The sequence below is a fragment of the Marmota marmota genome, unplaced genomic scaffold, assembly GCF_001458135.2.
Source record: "Marmota marmota marmota unplaced genomic scaffold, marMar, whole genome shotgun sequence".
NCBI lineage: Eukaryota > Metazoa > Chordata > Mammalia > Rodentia > Sciuridae > Marmota > Marmota marmota.
The window spans coordinates 16517703-16525960 of NW_026000240.1; the positions used below are offsets into that span (position 1 = coordinate 16517703).

The 8258-nt window shown below is 41.3% G+C and overlaps 1 protein-coding gene across 4 annotated transcripts in view; it reads right to left on the reverse strand.

Annotated features, from left to right (window-relative positions):
- The window catches only part of Agtr1 (angiotensin II receptor type 1), a 42926-nt gene extending 34930 nt beyond the window's left edge, over window positions 1-7996 (reverse strand). The window contains exon 1 of one of the 4 annotated variants that reach the window (XM_015486966.2): window positions 7648-7996. The gene's annotated coding sequence lies outside the window, so the exon portion shown is untranslated. The other 3 variants (XM_015486968.2, XM_048793885.1, XM_015486967.2) reach the window with 3 other exon arrangements.
- Between the last annotated feature and the right edge of the window lie 262 nt (window positions 7997-8258).

Here is an 8258-nt window from a genome sequence, read left to right on the forward strand (position 1 = left end):
TATATAAATAAATAAATAAAAAAGAATATAAAAAAAGTAAAAACAACTATGGGCTGTTTTGTAAGACTATAATATACCTTAGGAAAAAAATTACAGAAAGGGGCTGATTTACAGTACCATTCTCCAGAGAGTTAATCAGAAATCCAGAGTGAGTTATAAGGAAAGTAACAGAAATTATAAGATACATAGTGAGAAGTATGAAAGTAAAAGGGATTCATTATAGGAAATTCAGAAGTTATGTGGAAAAAAAAGGAAGAAAGAAAGAAATCAAACCTGAAATTAATAACCCTCAATCATTTTTAAGATTTACTGTATATTTTGCTAATCTTTCTTTTCTGGTCCACAAATATGCAGGCATTTGGAAAAAATATATATATTGTTGTTGTTATATATATATATAACAAAATTACTTTCATTACAACACCAAGAACTAATGTTAGACTTTTTTTGGGGGGCGGGGGCTGTACTGGGGATTGAACTCAGGGGCACTCAGCTACTGAACCATATCACAGCCCTATGTTTTATTTATTTAGAGACAGGGTCTCACTGAGTTTCTTAATACCTCACTTTAGCTGAGACTGCCTTTGAATTCCTGATTCTCCTGCCTTAGCCTCTGGAGCTGCTGAGAATAGAGGTGTGTGCCACCACACCTGGCTCCATGTCAGACTTTAAAGACAACTTGATAAGAACCCCCCCCACACACACACACAGTAATACTTATGATTTATGTTCTGTACATTGCTTTGTTTACTTATATTTACCTTGCCACTAAATTATTAAATACATAAAATATTATATACTTATGCAGAATGTACTTATATAAAACATATGCTGACTGTATAATTTTCTACCATGTGGCTTAAAAACGTGGCTGCTTAATCCTGTTGGTGTACTTTTTCTGTCAGCACATCAAAGGGCAGGGCAGATTGAAAAAAATCATCACAGATTCTCCCCATCCTGATAAAACGGCAGTGACAAGACATGTGAAGGTTACGGGCTGGGAGACATCACTGTGCAATGTGTTTTACATGAAGTGACATCATTCGAATGGAAAGAGTTTATTACATTTGGGCTAATGAAGCATTCTTGTTCTAGAGGCTACTGTGCAGATTTAGAAGCATATCAAAATGCATGGGAATCAGAAAAAAAGAAGCATTTGGGTCAAAATGTAGGGAAAATGATTAGTGATAAGATTGCAAATGTATGAAATTTACTAGAAGAAATTCTATGAGATTTTTCAGTCCGTTTAGGAAAAAATGCTGGTGCAGATTATATGAAGCCACAGCCACAAATGTTTGGCTTGGCGAAACCAGTGGGATTCTAAATGGCCATTGGGAATGACCATTTGTACTTTTCCTTTGTCAGCACTATGATACTCTGTAAGATATCTCCTGGGTACCATTTCCCCTCTGCAGCCCTGACCATAGGGAATGAGAGTAGCCCTGGGTTGATTTTGCCCTAACCTGTAACTTAAAATTTAGACATTACCGTTAATGTCATTCAAATGTCTAGAGTTCCAGATCCAAGCAGCTGGTGAGATTCTGTCTCCCAGAGATGCACCTTCATCATTGAGAAAGCCATAGCTCCTATTGGCACCCCTTTAAACTCAAACACAATCTTAGGGAACCCAGACTTAGCTCAGTCTTCTGACAAACAGCAATGAGCCCCTGTCAAAACAAGCGACATTTGGTGGGACCCATCTGACAACTGTCAATCTCCATGCACTGGGATCTATAGTTTAGGGACTAAATTATGTGGGGAGTCACTGGTTTCAAATAAGTCCCCACTTGCCTGGGGATAGTTTGCTTCAAAGCTATAGTCAACTCTGGTTTTATAAACCATGCTTGTGGTAAATAAGCATTTATATCAAAGACTGAAAAAGCAATACATATTTGAGTTGGAATCCTGAACAGTGTATCTAACTGGTTCAAAAGATAACATTTTTTTTTTTCTAACATCAAAACACCAAAAGTTCAACAGTGAATTACGGGAATATATCAAGAGTTAATTTTTGACATTATGTTATCTACTCCCTCCTTTCCCTCCTCCTCCCTCCTTCCGCCTCTTTCTTCCTTAAGCCATCAGGGTCTTGCTAGGCTACTCAGGCTGGCCCTATACCCCTGGGCTCAAAGGATCTCCTCCCTTACCCTCCCAAGTTGATGGGACAACAGGTACAGCACCAAGCACAGCTATCATTTTTTTTTTAAAGCTTGATTGAAGTAAATGCTATATAACCCCTTCCCCACTCATACACACACATTAAGTGAATACATTTTGACAACTTTGGGTGGGCTTTCATAGTTTTAGTATTTTTTGGCCACCTAAAACAGGAGTTTCTAGAATTCTTCATTATCACACTTAAATACAATTGATCTTAATTTTCAGATGAAGAAAATGGGACCAGATTTCAATTATAACTTTGAATAAAATTTCAAACAATTCAAAAGTAGGCAGCATAGTTTCGAGCAGTGCAGGCAGCAGCAAGCTTAGGGGCTTTGGGATCACAATGCCTGTGTTTGAATCTCAACTCTCTCGGTTACCACATCTGGGTGAGCTAGTTTCCCCACCATTACTCAGTACCACAACCTATAAAATGGGGATACAGTAGTGATTCTCTCATAGGATTGTTATGAAGATTAAGTCAAAGACCACATTTTAAAACTGGACACTGCATTTGATACACGATATGAGCTCAAGAAATGTTAGCTTTATTAACATGTGGGTTGATTACAAGGCCAAGAAAATTACTTCTAGGTAATCATTTTAAACAAGCCTGTGCATGGGGCTTCTCTAACTTTCATGTGTTTTTGAATCTCTTGGGGCTCTTGAAAAATACAGATTCTTATTCAGGGGGTCTGGATGACATCTGAGAGTCAGAATTTCTAACAACCTCTCAGGTGATTCTGAGGATGCCACTCTGTGGACTGCAATACCTGAGGTCACTGTGGAGGGTTGGCTGCTCCTCGTTTGCCATCATGGGACTCCACAAGGAGAAAGGAGGAGGGGTAAGAAGGAAGGTATGGAAGAGGTACATAGCTTTAATTAGCTTCCTAGGTATGTCTGGTGGTCTTTCTTTAGTCAAAGTCTCTCAACAACTACAGAACCACTGGTTTGGCATTTCAACCTTTTATTATTTTTTAATGTTTCCTTTTCTTAGTCTTTACTTTCTTCTTGACACTGCTACTTCAGATTGAAAAATGGTATTAGCACCGGGTTCCCCAGTTAGTAAGACTGAAGCATGGCTTTCATTTTATTGTAAGTAAGAGGACAATACACCTAGATGAGATTAGACAAATAGCCTCTAACATTTCTCTTCTAAAATGTAGGGATCTGAAAATACCTTTAACATTTTCTTTAGCGTTAACTGAAAACATCAACCAACCAGCAAGGAAGCAACTTGTGAAGTGTTAACTAACAGAACTTAAGAACACACTGGATGTGCTCCGAGCTGTTAAAGAGCCAATAATTACACTACAGGAATGACTGGAACCCAATGAAGCAACCTCCTGGTTTGGGAGGCAGGACAGAAGGAGGGGCCATTTTTAAATGTCTGGCCTTTCTAAATACCTGCTCAGCTTCACCAACACTTCTCTCTCTGGCAAAGACCATTTTGATACTTTATGTGTCCTTAGGGCCTAATAGTTCAGGTTGGTAGTATTCCCTCTGCAAGAAGCTGCTACTGTTGTTGATACATTTCACAGACATAAATTTTCACTTTCCAAAGCAGATAAGAAGAGCTTTGATTAATATAAGATGAGAAAATGTCGCAAGAAATGGAGGGAGTGAATTAAGCCATCAGAAATTCTCTTTAAGAGCACACAGCCATAGATGCATTTTCCAATATTCTTCCTCTGCATTTAACCAGAGGACTTAGATCTATTGATCTAAATAAGATTTTATACCATTTGGCAAAGATCAAGGCATTTTATATGCATATAAAATTAATAAGAAACCACTTAGAAGTTGATCCAAGTCAAAGGGTTATTAATTTCATGATTTTAAATTTTAAGCACATCTAGAGCTCGAACTTGAAATAGGAAAGAACTTCGTGATCATGAAAAACAAAGCGAACTCATTGCTGACCCATTTTCTAAACTTTTAAATGTCAGAAAAAAGTAATCAATTGTGAGAATAGCAACACAATAGAAAATATTGGGTATGAGAAGGACACTCTGACAATCACTAACAGATTCTAGACATTAATTTCTACTAAAGATGTTCAGATGATACACCTATTGAGGAACCAAACAAATCAAACAAAACCAAAAGCAAACCCTTCCCAATTCATCTGGAAGAATAATGTCAAATGAAGCAATCATGCAGCATTTGCACTATATTATCAATTCTCTGTTAGCAAAATATTTTGAAAGACAGTTTTAGTTTTCATATGCAAGGAAGTTTTCCCCCTCATGAACATCTGCTATGAAAAGAAATTAAACTTGGATAGCAAATCTTTAATGTTAAAGGTAGCAGTTACATTCACTTATCATTTCCATGACCAGTCTAAACAGATACTTAGTTTTCTATTGACATTAGACTTAGGACTAGCTAATAAAATGTGGAAAATGTATAGCTCTTTAGAATATATATAGGCTGTGATTGAAACACTGTGATTTAGAACTCTACTAGGATAATGATAGTTACTTGCCAAATCAGTTAAATATTACTTCAAATCTCTATAGGTACTCCCTGATTTAAGATGATTTTACATGTTAAGTGATTGTTTTTTTGGAAGCTAAAAATCATTATCACGAATAAGATAAAACGTGATGGCTAAACTTAGGATATAAATTGAACATAATTTATCAGAGATAGAGCATATTACTTGAATAAGCACCTACATGAAATGAAATGCAAGTCATGTTAATCCAATTACTTGGGGTAATTTGGAAAGAAAACTCTTAGAACTTTTTGAAGGAAAATCATAGCACTTTTCTGTGGTGATGCATTGAAAAGATGACTTCTCCAGTTTGATAAACATAAGAAAAAAGTGTTCCTAATCTGGGCTCGGATACTTCTTCACATCTGCTGCTCCAGGCCCACATTTGACTATTGCCATAGGGTACCCTTGAAGTAGCTGCTTAATCTTTACATTGGATATACATTTCTAAGCAAAATTCTTAATTTACTAGCCTGCTTGGGAGCATCTTTGGAGTTCCCCATTTATGACTGGGTAGGAAGAGGAGTAGATAAACCCCAAGGGTGAAGCATAGGCAGCTGACACATGTAGATGTAATGGGACTCTATTCCTGGAACAGGTTTGACAGCAAAATACAGCAACTCTCAGTTATCTGCTTGAACAGGGCACTGTGACAGCAAGGAAGAGCTATGTATCATGTATCATGCATTTAAACTGTAAGTTTCAAATTCCTCCTCAATTAGGTATTTTACCTGGGCTTCAATTAAGGAGCAGATTATACTTTCCTCATTTCCCTTCTAGAATAGGGCAGGATATTCATTGCTATTAATTAGCCTAAAGTGACAACAGTAATAAGTTGCAGCAACAACAAAACAAACTAAAACAAAATTATAAACATATACTCACACAATTCCATTCTAAACTAGGAAGATGGCAAAGAAAATTCAGATAACCTGGACAGTCCACAACTGGTACTTTTTTGAACATGACCCAGGGGAATAGAGAGAGAGGAAAGATTTAAGCTCAGAGCTATTCCGGAGCAACAGTGACCAAGAGACGTTCTGTACATCTCAGGAGGGCCATCAGTAGGGCCAGGGGAAGAAAATCTGTTATCTGTTTTCTTCCAAGTAAGATGATGGGCAGTTGATTCTGTTTATGGTCAAAGAAGAGCAGAACCAGAATTTAAGGCCTCAGGATGAGAACAGAGAACAATGAAGTCAAAGGGGGGGGGGTGGTGGGATAAAAGGACCCAGAATAGTAACAGTTTTGAAACTAATTATCACGAAATTTTAGCAAGTGGGGCTCCTCCCTGAACCCTAAGCTACCTTACAGGAACTGCCAACCATAATTTAGGAAATGGACACTTGGACTCATCACTGGACACTTAATGTTTGTCCAGATCAGAAAATTTAGCAGGGTAGTTTTTTTCAGGCTTTTATTTTTTAAGCAACAACCAAGAAACTAAAAGACTCAAGAGCTTTTATCACTGGAGGGAAACTTATGGGCAGAGACCTAATGTTCACAGTTGTTATATGGCACTCAGCTAGTTGAACAGCGAGTGAACAGCTAGTTCCTAGTCCCTTTTCCCTGTGCTTCTCTGTCCTGCACTGCTGCCAGGAAGAGTGGTGGAGAGAAAGAGGGTCCCAGGCCAACATCCATCGCAGCCCAAGGGGGGATTATCTACATGGGGCATTTACAGCTAGGGAAACACTACAGAAGAGATATATATATATATATATATATATATATATATATATATATATATATATNATATATATATATTTTTTTTTTGTTATTTGTTTTTTTAACCCAGGGTACATACTAGGCAAGCAGTCTACCACTGAGCTATACTCCCAGATCCCAAGGTTTCAGTTTTAGAGAAGATCATAAAAGGGTTAAAGCTTGTGCTAAGATAAACACCTGGGGCCATAGACCCCTCTGGTGGTAATCGCCAAGAGAATCTTGTTAAGGGGAGGAAGCACCTTCAAGAGGACACAGTTGCTCAATATTTATAAACAAGAACCCTAGGGTGTGGGGCTTCTCGCCTCCCTCCCTGTTACTCTCTCTTCCCAGAATGACACAGGAAATAAATGTAGCCAAGTTCCAAAAGTGACCCCAGGGGAAAGCAAGCACCCAAACTTACACTGAGAAGCAAGTAGAGTTTTGATACTTAATGAGGTCATTAGTGAACAAAGATTAGGTAAAGAGATGGCCCCCAGGGAAGAGTCAATGGCCAGGTCTCTCTAGAGGCTGCCCAAAGAAAATGCGAGAGAGACACTCTGGGTTAGATTTGTTGAGCTCTTTGAAGACCACAGCAGGCTGACCACAGCAGGCTGCAGAAGTGGACATTGAGGAGAACTGGAAAACGGGGTGTTAGTGGAGCAGAGGACCCCACAATAGGCCCTGGATACAGAAATCCGTCTTTCACTAAAATCCAGCCTTAGTTACAAAAGCGCACAGGTCAGGGTTGTGGGGGCGTGGAGAAGCCCTGCTCCCTTGCTCCCTATTTGATGACTCTCCTGAGAGCACCAGCGGGTTGGCACAGGTGGGGACTGTGTCCGAGGACACTTACCCATGGTAGGGATTGCTGGGACGGGGGAAGGCCAGATGAGCGGTGCGGGGACATTGCCTGGGAAGAAGAGGTTTAGGTAGAGAACACTTAACTTTACCTTAACAGCGCACAACTTTCAAAAGGATCGCCCGCGGGGTCACGCAGGCCTGCCACTCAGCTCTCAGTTAAAGACTAATCTAAACGCCTCCAAGAAAGTTGACTCCGTTGCCTCCCATTTCTGCTGAATTCTAGCCTGTACTCGCCAAAGCTAGGTCAAAACCAAATGAAATTCTTTTGGAAAGCGCGTGGCCTCCGGTGCCAGAAGCCCCTCACCTGACCTGGGGACCCGCGGCTGGCGCCGGGGTGCGCGCTGAAGGGAAGTGTGGTGGCTCTCCTGGGTCTCTGGGAGCCTCCCAGCGCGGCATCCGGAGTTAACCCAGGGTGACATGAAACTTACCACTCCCGCCCCTGCAGTCCCCAAGCAGGCCAGGAGGTCAGGGGCACTCGCAGTCCGGGGCGCTGCGCCAAGTCCAGCGCGAGCTGGCTACAAAGGTGCAGGGCTCCCACCGTCCCTGCGTCCGGGCTGTGCGCCTTCACTCGCTGCGACAGCCGATGGCCATCGATCGATCGTCACCACGGCCGGGCAGAGCTGCCAGCTATGTACCCGTCCAGACGTCTTGTCACTGGCTACTGCCTGGGGTCCAGCTGTTAGGCTCTCTAATCAGCCGCGAAGAGTCCGTTCCAAATTTATAGCAAGGGGTGTTGTTGCTCTGTGGGTTCCAGAGACCAGACTGTTTTGCGTTCCCTCCTCCGCCCCGCCCCAGGAGACCCTCCCGGGCCAACCCCGCCCTCTCCAGATTCTGACGGCATCAGGGATGATGCCACAGGCGTCCCCTGTCATCTACCGCAATTGCAATCCCCGATCCGCTGGCGCACCTGCCCTGGAATCCAGGGTCTCAGGGTGAGGGGTCTCCAAGGGCTGGGGGTAAACTCGGTTTCCACGGAGATAAATATTTTTTCTCTCTCTCTCTCTCTCTCTCTCTCTCTCTCTCTCTCTCTCTCTCTCTC